The sequence below is a fragment of the Elephas maximus genome, chromosome 11, assembly GCF_024166365.1.
Source record: "Elephas maximus indicus isolate mEleMax1 chromosome 11, mEleMax1 primary haplotype, whole genome shotgun sequence".
NCBI classification, from domain to species: domain Eukaryota; kingdom Metazoa; phylum Chordata; class Mammalia; order Proboscidea; family Elephantidae; genus Elephas; species Elephas maximus.
Window position 1 is genome coordinate 105311903 of NC_064829.1, and position 12142 is coordinate 105324044.

General features: G+C 45.8%; 1 protein-coding gene across 1 annotated transcript in view; it reads left to right on the plus strand.

Moving 5' to 3' along the window:
- Nucleotides 1–12142, plus strand: part of LOC126085417 (zinc finger protein 229-like) — a 24311-nt gene continuing 12169 nt past the window's right edge. Inside the window, exon 1 of the mRNA XM_049900780.1 lies at nucleotides 1–1100. The gene's annotated coding sequence lies outside the window, so the exon portion shown is untranslated. The remainder of the gene's footprint in view (nucleotides 1101–12142) is intronic.

The window sequence follows — 12142 nt, forward strand, 5'->3', positions numbered from 1 at the left end:
CAGGGGCGGGCTGTCTAAGACTTCGGGGGGGAAGGGACCGCGGACGTCATGGGGCGGATGGTCTGAGGCAGGGGATTTTGAGGAGATCGGCCTGGCGAAGGAAGACCTTGAGAAGGACTCCGATCGTCCCGGGGTGGACGGGGGAGTTGGGCTCGCGCCGGGCAGCCTTGGTTTTGGGGCCGGCTGCCCCCGACACCCCCAGGCTTGGAAAGAACCGTTCGGGGCCGGCAGCACCGTCTTTGAGACGCACATCTCGCAGCTTGGGAGACTCAATTCCGGGCAGTCGCGGATTGATGATAATTTTAATTCCTTCAGGGCAGAGGCCCACCCACTTCTATACTAATTTCAAAGTTTTGTCTGAAGTCATTTCTATAAAGAGCTGCAGAAGTTGATTCCTCACGTTATGTGTGTAGTCCTTTGAGAATGATTAAGCTGTGTACAAGTCGTAAGAGTCATTTTGATGTATGGTTACTGGCTCTGGTTTTTTTTTTAGTGTCTGAGGCACACACAGGTTGAATTCCACTCTCGGTATCACACAGCATGTAAGAGCTCTGAACTCAAATTTCGAGATTGTATTCTGAGTCTCACTGTGTCCTGGAAGCTACAGTGAGGGCAGGCTGTGGACAAGGCCCCAAGTAGCAAGGCGTGGGCCCATCTCTGAGTCATGTCGGGAGAGAGGCCTCAGCCTGGACTCTTGATCCCTTTTTTACTTTTTTAGGAAAGGGTAGATTACATCCCACTGGTGCTCAAAGGAGCCCTGGTGGTGTAGTGGTTAAGAACGTGGCTGCTAACCAAGAAGTCGGCAGTTTGAATCCACCAGGTGCTCCTTGGAAACCCTATGGGGCAGTTCTCTGTCCTAGGGTGTTGCTATGAGTCAGAATCCACTAGACTGCAGTGGGTTTGGTTTTTTTATTGTTGTTTGGTGCTCAAAGTTTTCCTCCAGTGGCATGTTGAGAATTGTGATAAAATCATGTTATCTCATGGTTCATTTTTCTTTCATGTGGCTCCTTTGCCTTCTTGGGATGGTGCCTTTCCCCGGGAGATCTGCATTGAACGAGAAGGAATAACTTCTGGACTCTTTCTTTCTATTAGAGTTACAGGTGAGTAGCACTTTGGTTTTTTGTTTGTTTTGTTTTGTTATTTTGTTTTTCTTATAGAATGCCAGCTCTTTTCCCACATAGAGGTCAGCTTTCCTGACATCATTATTTTTCCCCTGCTTTTCTCTCAAATGCCCATCCTGGCCATTTAGCCACAGCTGCCTTCCCCCAGAAATAGATTTCTTCTAAGGCTGAGGAGGGGCCCTGGTGGTGCAGTGGCCAAGAACTCGGCTGCTTACCAAAAGGTCAGCAGTTCGAATTCACCAGCTGCTCCTTGAAAACCCTATGGGGCAGTTCTGCTCTGTCCTGTAGGGTCACTATGAGTCAGAATCTACTTGACGGCAACGGGTTTCGTTTTTTTGGTGAAGGTTAAGGAATTCCCCAGCGTTTTTATTGAGTGTATTTATTGAGGAAGTGACACTTGTTACCACCTCCAGGGGATGAGTCCCACCACATGGAGAATCACAAAGGACATAACAGTGCCTGCCACCAGTAGCAGCAACACTAGATGTGAACCCATTTCATGCCTTGCAAGGGTCAGTGTTGCCAATAAAAACACAACTCAGACAGGCACTGGGTGGAACACCACTTTACTCACATAGACAAAAGAGACCAAGGTCAGCTTCAGTAGTGGGCGTTGGTTCCCCATGGCCAGTGGGTCTCACTCCACAGCCAACTCAGGGAGACAGTCTACGCACATCCTCCTTCTGTTGCAAGAGAAGGGCCCCCATTCCCTCCCCATCAGAAGCAGACATAGAAGCTCGGTTGGCCAGATGCCACACACTCAGCAAAACAGTTGCTGGGAATGTTGACATGTGCTCAGGGCAAGAGGGGAGGGATGTGCCCATAGCCCACCAGCTGCCCTAGTGTGTGTGTTAGGTCAAGACGCTCCAGAAAAGGGAGCCAGCCCACACTTTCATCCTGTCCATGAAGCCAGACCAACACATCTGGTCCTCAGTGCAAGGTTTATTTGTGGGTCACAGGGAAAGACAGCAGGCTGCGCTCATACTGCCCCCTTCCATAGTCTTTCAGCCTCCCCCTTAACTTCTTCTGGGACCTCAACAGACAGAGAAGCAATGAAACTAGCATTCTTGGTATGTCCATTGTCCATTTCGGACATTGGGCTAAATGTCTGTAGCACAGTGCACAGCTGATAGGTGTCACTTTTGTACACCGTTTTTCTAAAATCAGCAACATTCGTGGATGGCAACTAATAAAATTATCCCAGCAGGATGATCAGACCTGCTTGGAGAACAGATTGAAACCAGCTGCCCCACCCATTGCCTAACCCAAACCGGATGAACAGGTCAAAGGGCTGCACTTTTCAGATCTTGTGGAGGACTTGAACTGTATTTTCTATGTCATCTGTGTTACTTATGTCCTGATTCATTTATGTAAAAACATTTGTCTCTTAGCATAGCACAGGCACCATCACAGTGTCCAGCACTCTGTGATTTTGGAGGGCAATGGATGCTGTCTTAGTTATCTAGTGCTGCTATGATGGAAATACCACAAGCGGATGGCTTTAACAAACAAGTTTATTCTCTCACAGCCTAGTAGGCTAGAGGTCTGAATTCAGGGCTCCAGCTCCAGGGGATGGCTTTCTCTCTCTGTTGGCTCTGGAGGAAGGCCCTTGTCATCAATCTTCCCCTGGTCTAGGATCTTCTCAGTGCAGGAACCTCAGGTCCAAAGGGCATGCTCTGGTCCCAGCATTGCCTTCTTGGTTGTGTGAGGTCCTCTGTCTCTGCTCAGTTCCCTCTTTTATATCTCAAAAAAGATTGACTTAAGACACAAACTTAATCTTGTAGGTTGAGTCCTGCTTTATTAACTGTCGCTAATCCCACGCCATTAACATCACTGAGATTGGATTTATTACACATAGGAAAATCATATCAGATGACAAAATTGTGGACAGTCACACAATACTGGGAATCATGGCCTAGCCAAGTTGACACATTTATTGGGGGATACAGTTCAATCCATAACAGCTACTATGCCATCCACTGTGCATTGGAGCAGTCCCAAGGACTCAAGTGTAGAACTAAATCCCTTTTCAGTAGTACTGGACGTGCCATGTATATAGCCCTTTCCAGTTTATCTGCCCTGATTTCAGGGATCAGGCTACATACTGCCTGATGGAAGGCACTAGTACATTGCAGAAGATTTTCTGTTGTAAAACAGTTACAACATGCAAAAGAGCCCAGATTGGGCATTTTGGAGGATGTTATGTCTTTTCCCTCGGTGACATTAGGGACAACATACCCCAAGCTGCATTGTCCCCACCGTTGCAGGGAAACGCCCTTATACAAATGATTTCACATACAATGAAGAGCCCAGCTCTCCTTAATGCCAGGGTTAGTGTAGTCACCTTAACTCACCAACTAGGTGACAAACGAGTATTTCTATCTCTCTTTTTAGTCACTTGGGCATGAGTACACCACCAACCCCCATGTATTCAGAAAAGTCTCATCCAGTCACATGCAGGTGGTACACATTCTGGTGCAGGTGGTACAAGAGGCCCTCCTCCTGGAAGTCTGCACCTGAACAGGGTGGTGCCATTACCAGGCCAAGTTAATTGAGATCTAAGGTCCACCATGCGACTGTTTTGGATTCTAGTCTTAACAGGGAAACTCCTGGATTTTTATACGCCAGTTATTTGCACTCAACCACTAACCTAAACTTTGGCAGTTTGAACCCACTCAGAGGTACTGCGGAAGAAGGGCTTGGTGATCTGCTTCCATTAGGATGAACCCTCCCCCCCCCCCCCCCCCGCCAAAAAATCTCCCATCAAGTAGATTCTGACTCATAGTGACCCTACAGGACAGAGTGGAACTGCCTCATAGAGTTTCCAAGTCTGTAGTCTTTACAGAAGCAGACTGGCATCTTTCTCCAGTGAATGGCTGGTGGGTTCGACTGCTGAGGTTAGCTTTGCAGCTGAGCACTTAACAACTGCATTACCAGGGCTCCTATCATTGACATTACAGCCAAGAAAACCCTGTGGAGCAGCTCTACTCTGTAATACATAGGCTCATTATGAGTAGAATCAATTTGACCACATCATGTTTGTTTTTTGGAGGGGGGGAAGGGTTTGTATTGTGCCTACGAGTTTCCCCAGTGTATCAGCTATATCTAGTACCTACAGTTACCGTTGAGCCCATCCCAACTGAGGCCCTGTGTGTCTCAGAGTAGAACTGTGCTTCATAGAATTGTTATGACTTTGACCTTTCTTCCAAGGCATCTCTGGGCGGGTTCGAACCGCCAGGTGTCCGAATAGCAGCCAAGGGCTTAACTGTTGGAGTTGCCCAGGGACTCTGCCATCTGTAGGCACCCTTTATTGTACATTGGACACTTTTATCATGTCTTGCGATGGTGTCTTTGCCCACAGTGTTGTTAGACTCAGGCTCAAAAATACCATTCCAGAATCAAACCATGTTACTTGGTTACAGTAGTCATTGGGAACTTCTCCCAAGTACAGCTCGTGCATTCATGTTTTCAGTACAAAGGAAGAAATTCTCTAAATTTGGGGCACTCACCACAGCTAGCGCTTGTGCTTCAAAAGACCTTTCCCACATCCAGTGGAGTCAACCGTGTGTGTCCGCAGAGTGATATCCTCGAGACACTAGGTCATAACATCCAATAGGTCGGTGTTGTCTACCATATTGACAGACAGGCTGAAGTGACATGGAGCAATGGCCTGTCATCTTGATTCAAATGCTCACAGAGTGAGCAGTTGGTTTGGTTGGTAGCTTTAGTAAAAGCCTATATTGTTGGAGCCCAGGGGTGCGGGGCTTTCTCATCCCTGTGAGGTATTCTAGGGAGAGAAAGAGATGATGTTATTAACATTCCCTTCCCCTTACCTCCCAGGGGTGAACATATTCTTGCCCAATGACTTGAGGTGACGGTTGCCCAGATATGGCCACCCAGGTTATTTGTCCGAGTCCCAAGGCTACAACTTCTGCGGGGACCCATTGCTCCTCTTGTTTGACACAGGCCTTTTGGCCCTGATCATCCAGTCTGGGAAGGCAGGTCCCATCCTTAACAAAATGGACATAGCCTATCATGTCTCCCACTTACATGGAGGAGTTGGAGCAGAGGAACCCTAGTGCCTCTGTGGTCTGTTGCCCCACCCCCATTCCTCTGGAGTACCATAGGAGGGAGGCACCCACAGATACCATTGCCTCTGGGTTGGACTTGGGGACGCCTGCAGTGGAACCCCTGTGGTGCACACACCAAACCACCCCCAGGGAGCACATTCCTGCAGGAAAAAAGAGAGTAGTTGGGTGTACTGAGACTGAGATTCTGCAGGAGTAGCCTAATGAGGTGACTACCTGGTCCTTCACCAACTCCAAGCTTAGTAGTGTCCAGCACAACATTGTAGTGGCACATTTCACTTCCACTGCAGTGCAGTGCAGTGTTTAATGTTCCGATGGTTTTTGACAAGATGAGTGTACCACCTTCTGAGTTGTTTTTGATGGCCTTTGCGTAGTTGTTGCTTGAGTTGTCCATTCCAATGCTTCAGGGTGGTAGGGGGCATGGAAAGTCCACCTTATGCCATGGAGTGTCCCTACTGTTGAGTTGCTTATGTTGTAAATGAGGTACCTTGATCTGACTGGAGCCCAGCTGGACATGTAAACACATGATAGAGATGTTTTTTAAAAGCTGCAGTGGTGCTCGCAGTGTCTGCATGATGCATGGGATTGCTCCATAGCTGGAGTACATGTCTACAGTGGCGAGACACTACCAGAGCCTAAGACTAGGGACTGGCAATCTATTGTGGTCAATATGACACAGTTGTGTCAGGTCTAATCCCCAGCTGATATGACTCGGCTCTCTATGTTACATGGACTGGGCTCCTTGCTGACAGAATTCACATGGCTGCTGAGTCTTTGGCTTCTACTTTTTAGAGAGAGAGAGACCTCATGATCTGGCCCATTCTTGCGTCTGAGGTAGGATTTCATGTCCTGTTTTGTGGTGGACCCATTGGGCAGTCATTGCAACTCGTTGGGCATATGTTTGGTTGTTGTGGGACATTTATTCATGGCCTGTTTTAAAGGGTCCTTTGCCACTGCATCAACATGATTGAGAAATAGATCTCTTTTCGAGCTCTCAAGCTACTACCATAGTCTTTTTTCCCACACAGAGGAGCCTTTAATAGTCCAGTCATTGACCTGCTCATCAGTGGACCATGTGGCTAGTCTGTTAGCAGTAGCTCTTGAGTCTGTAAATATGTAGCAGGAAGCTGCTGTTAGAGGGGACTGCACAGCCATCGCCACTGCATGGAGTTTGGCCCGCTGGGCAGAAAGGCCTCATCCAGGCTCCGTCAGAAGGTGGCCGTCTTCAGGGTGGATGGCCGCAGCAGCCCAGTGGCCTCCATCGCCTTTGAGCTCTGTGGATTCCCTTATGAGCCAAGCCATCCTCTCAGCTGGAACATTTTTAAACCATGACCCCCACTTAGTCAAGGGAGGGGCAGGAGCTCCCCCTGCAGGCCTTTCAGCCCCCTCCAACTGGCTTATGGAGCCGGTTGACTTGCTCTTTTTTTTTTTTTAGTTAATACTGTGTTTTCTGTGAAAGCATACACAGCAGATTGGGTTCTTATTCACCAGTTTCTGCACAAATTGTTCAGTGACATTGGTTGTGTTCTTCACAATGCATGAACATTCTCATTATTTCCGTTCTGGATGTTCTGTTTCCAGTACTCTAGCTTCCCTACCCTCTTCTCATCTTTTATTTTTTTTAAATAGTTATTGACCTTTTGGTTTCAAAGGAGCACAGTACTCATAGGTGGTATTCTTTTGTGAGCCAGTCCGTTACACAGATAAAAGGTGACCTAGGGATAGTTCAGTTCAAGTTTTAAAGAATATTGTCAGGGCAGATGAGGCCATGATTCGTTCATGTAGATAGTCCTGTGCTAGTTTCTTCTCTCTGTCTTGGGTTTCCTTCTATCTCTTTTGTTCTGGATGTGTGGAGACTAATAGTTGTATCTTAAATGGCCACTCACAAGCTTTTAAGGCCCTAGGCACTACTCACCAGACTAGGATGGAGAATATAAACTTTATGAACTTTCAAAACTTAATGCCAATTGACCGAGTTGTACCATGAGACTATGATCCTAAGCCTTCAAACCCAGAGAAGCAATCCCGTGAGGTGTTTGTTTCTAAATTGTATCTGTAAGTGTGCTCCCATGTGCTTTATTATATATATGAATATATATACATGTATACACATACAAATATGTATATACATCTTCGTATACCTATATATAGCCACGTGTATACTCATTTGTGCAAACCTATACACAATTATGCATATATACATATATATACTCATACACACACTTTTTGGTTGTTGTTGCCCTTGTTGCAACATATATGCCATAGCAATTACTAAAGGATCCTTTTTTATTGTTTACATGTTAGTATGTCTTTTGCCTTCATCAGCCTGTGCACACTTCACCCATATTCATTTCTGTGTTTCCCATCACCAAAAATAACAAGTGTCTACTATCTAGACAGTGATGTTCCCCGACCCACGGTAACTGCCAATGTTAGTCTCTTTAAATATACCTATTCTTATCTTGTTATAAAAGTGAGATCATAAAATATTTGTCTTTTTGTGATTGACTTATTTCACTCAGCATAATGCCCTCTAGATTCATTCACATTTTAAGATGTTATGACTACTCATGATTATTCTTTATGGCTGCATAGTATTCCACTGTATGTATGTACCACATTTTGTTTAGCCATTCGTACATTGACGGGCACTTAGATTATTTCCATCTTTTTGCCTTTGTGAAGAGTGCTGCAGTGAACATAGGTGTGCATAAGTCTGTTCGTATCATGCTTATCAAATCCCTAGGGGTGCTGTTATATCTAGGAGTAGAATGCTTGATCATAAGGTAGCTCTATATCTAGTTTTTCGAGGAAGCACCTTACTGTTTTCCATAGTGGTTGTATCATTTTACAATCCCACCAGCAATGGATAAGGGTTCCAATCTCCCCACATCCTCTCCAGCATTTGTTGTTTTCTGTTTGTTTTTTGCATTTTTATCAGTGCCATCCTAACAGGGGTGAGGTGGTGTCTCACTGTAGTTTTGATTTGCTCCTCTCTAATGGCCAGTGCTCTAGAACATCTTTCTTGTGTTTGTTGGCCGCTTGAATGTCTTCTCTGGTGAAATGTCTGTGCATGTCCTTTGCCTGTTTTTAAATTGGGTTGTTTGTTTTTTTGTTGTTGAGTTGTTGGAGTTTTCTGTATATTTTCGAGATTAGAGCCCTATCGGATTTGTTGTTCCTGAAGATTTCTTCCCAGCGTGTAGGTAGTCATTTTACTCTTTTGATAAAGTCTTCTGATGAGCATAAGTATTTAATTTTAAGAGGTCCCAGTTATCTAATTTGTCTTTTGCTGTTTGTGTATTTGCGTTGTGTTTGATAATCTATTTTTACAACAAATTAGGTCCCATCATTTTGTCCCTATGTTACCTTCTAAGAACTTTATAGCTTTAGCTTTAAAATTTAGGTCCTTGATCCATTTTGAGTTAGTTTCTGTGTAGGGTGTGAGATATGGGTTCTGTTTCATTTTTCTGCCAGTGGATATCTAATTTTGCCAGCACCGTTTGTTATAAGAGACTGTTGCTTCCCCATTGAATGGATTCTGACACCTGGTTGAAAATCAGCTGTTCACAGAGGGATAGATTTATCTCTGGGTTCTCGATTCCGTTCCACTGGTCTGTGTGTCTATTATTCAGCCAGTACCAGGCCGTTTTGATTGCGGTAGCTGTATATTGTGTTATAAGATTCAGGAGTGTGAGGCCGCCTCCTTTGTTGTTCTTTAATATTGCTTTGGCTATTTGAGGCCTCGTTCCTTTCAATATAAAGTTGGTGATTAGTTTTTCCATTTCAGCAAAGAGTGTTGTGATTTGGCTTGCATCTGATTGGGGTTTGTGCTGTACCTATAGATTGCTTTGGGTAGAATTGACGTTTTCACGTTAAGTCTTCCAATCTATGAGCATGCAGTGTTCTTCCTTTTATGTGGGTCTCTTTTAACCCTTTGTCATAGTGTTAAGGAGTCCTAGTGGCGCAGCAGTTAAGCACTTAGTTGCTAACCAGTAGATTGGCAGTTTATACCCACCAGCGACTCCACAGAAGAAAAGACCTGGCAATCTGCTCCCGTAAAGATTACAGCCTAGAAAACACTGGGCAGTTCTACTCTGTCATATGGGGTTGCTATTAAGTCAGAGCAGACTTGATGGCAACAACAACAACAATGTTATATAAAATACTATAGTTTTACAGCTCTATAAAAACTGTAGTTTTATAGTTCTATAAAAGCTATAGTTTTATAGTTCTATAAAAAGTATAGTTTTACAGTTTTCATTGTATAAGTCCTTTACATCCCCGGTTAGGTTTATTCGTAGGTATTTTATCATTTTGGGGGTTCTTGTAAATGGTATAGTTTTCTTGATTTCTTTTTCGGATTTCTTCCTGTGATTGTAAAGGAACCCAACTGATTTTTGTATGTGGATCTTGTACCCTGCAATGTTGCTGAATTCCTCTATTACATCCAGAAGTTTTCTTATGGAATCTTTGGGATTTTCTATGCATAGGATCATGTCATCTGCGAATAGAAATAGCTTTACTTCTTTCTTTCCGATTTGGATACGCTTTATTTCTCTTTCTTGCCTTATTGCTCTGACTAGGACTTCCAGTACAATATTGAGTAAGAGTGGTGATAACGGACATCTTTTCTCGTTCCTGTTTTCAAAGGGAAGGCTGTCAGTCTTTCTCCATTGAGAATAATGTTGGCTGTTGGTTTTGCATATATGCCTTTAATTATATTGAGGAATTTCTCTTTTATTCCGATTTTTCTAAGACTTTTTATCAGGAAACGGTGTTGAATTTTATCACATGCCTTTTCTGCATTGACTTGATCTTGGATGTACCATTTTCATGTAACAGTGGAGCCCTGCTGAACCTGCCCTATTTTAGTAGGGTTAGTGAGTCCCCATGTGAGGACGAAAGGTTCTGGTCTTAAAGTCATACAGGGTGCTTTAGTGGTTAAATGCTCTGTTTCCGCTAAGGCCCAACAACAGGGTAAAAGCTACCGCGTGAAAGGGGTGTACCTAGTGGCTACATCATCAGTTAGTCTGCGTGTCCAAAACCTGAGGGGCCAGCGCACCCCAGTGGCAGTTCTTTGCTCTTATAGACTCCAGTTTGCGTTGATAGGTGTCATCGAGACCTGTAGGTCCACGGGGCTGGCAGGCTTCATTGGCCCCAGTGGCAGAACCCAAACGATTGTGTGTTGAATGACCTCTAGAGCCTGCTGTTGTTGGGGGCTCCATTTAAAGGTGGCTATCTTGTGAGTTAAGTGCTACGGCTGCCAACCAAGAGGTCGGCAGTTTAAATTCGCCAAATGCTCCTTGGAAACTCTGTGGGGCAGCTCTACTCTGTCCTGTAGGGTTGCTATGAGTTGGAATCGACTCGAAGCCAATGGGTTTTTGGTTTTATCTTACGAGTAAGCTTAACTAGAGGAGCCAGAAGAATGCCCTGATGTATGTCATCTCCAGTAGTAAACAGGCCTACCAGCCATTGAGCCTCTTTCTTATTGGTAGGAACTACCAAGGACAGCAGTTTTTAAAAATCTGACCACGGATACATCTCTGGTTCCTGGTGTACTTTGGGCAGGGCCTGCAATGAGGATGCCATCCATGCAGGGGAGGACAGGTCTCCTCGGGAGTAGTTGGGCTTGTTGCAAGTGTAGCCCCTCACATTGGTGGCGTGTTGCCGGGGGGTTGACTGTTCCTGCAGCAGAAGTGCAGTGAAGTTGTGCTCTTGGAGCCTGGGTGGTGCAGATGGTGAATGCACTTGGCTGCTAACCAAAAGGTTGGAAGTTTGAGCCCACCCAGAGGTGCCTCGGAAGAAAGCCTTGGCAGTCTACTTCCAAAAAATCAGCCATTGAAAACCCTAGGAAGCACAGTTGTACTCTGACACACGTGGGGCTGCCGTGGGTTAGAGTCACCTTGATGGCAACTGTGTTAACTGGTCAGGCCATTCCACGTGAACACAAATTGGCCCTGATCTTCGACCTGCAAAGGGACGTAAAAGGAGGCATCAGACAGGTCAGTAACGGTGTATTAATCTCCCGTGCAGGCTGCCACCACCTCGGTGACGGCGGTGATAGCAGGTACTGCAGGGGCCAAGAGTGGCACCTGGCATTCAATCCGTGGTAGTCTGTTGTCAGCCTCCAGGCTCCTGAGGCCTTTTTTACAGGCATTTGTGCTGGGCTGTCACACTGCAACCGGGTGGTCCTTAACATTCCTGCCTGAACCAATAGGGTCAAGTTGTCTTTTCTACCTGGAGTGCTGTTCTGCTTTTGTTGAGTAACCCAGCAGGCTTTGGACAATTCAGGAGGCTGGCGGAGTGGACGCCTTCCACAGCTATGGCTCCAGTTCTTTGTTGTAGGGGCACACCTTTTCAGGGGACAGTGGTATTCCAGGCCACAAGAGGCCAGAATGTCGATCCTTATAGTGCATTCAGCAGTGGGAACCATGATCCCTGGTCCCCAAAATCCCCCAGTGCCACCAGCTTGCGTTTACCCCTGTGGGGGCCTGGGATTATCGTCATTTGGCCACCTTTATCTAAGGGCCCCATGAAGACCTAGATCCCCCCCTTCTCCCTCTTGGAAACCCTGCTGGTGTAGTGGTTAAGTGCTACAGCTGCTAACCAAAAGGTCAGCAATTTGAATCCACCAGGCAGTCCTTGGGGTAGTTCTACTCTGTCCTGTAGGGTCGCTGTGAGTCGGAATCTACTTGATGGCAACGGGTTTGGTTTTTTGGTTTTCCCTCTTGCACCCTAATAAGGACAGGGGGCCACCAGCCCCCAGCAGGGACCCGGAGACCTTGGTCCCACCCCTAAGTATTATTTTTTTGAAGGGAGCAAGAACAGCTCACAAACAAAGGGATCATCCTCTTTATCTGAGTCATCACACTCGTAGTCAGGATTATCTTCATCACTGTCCCGGCTGGGGAGCAAGGAAGCCTTAGCAACTCA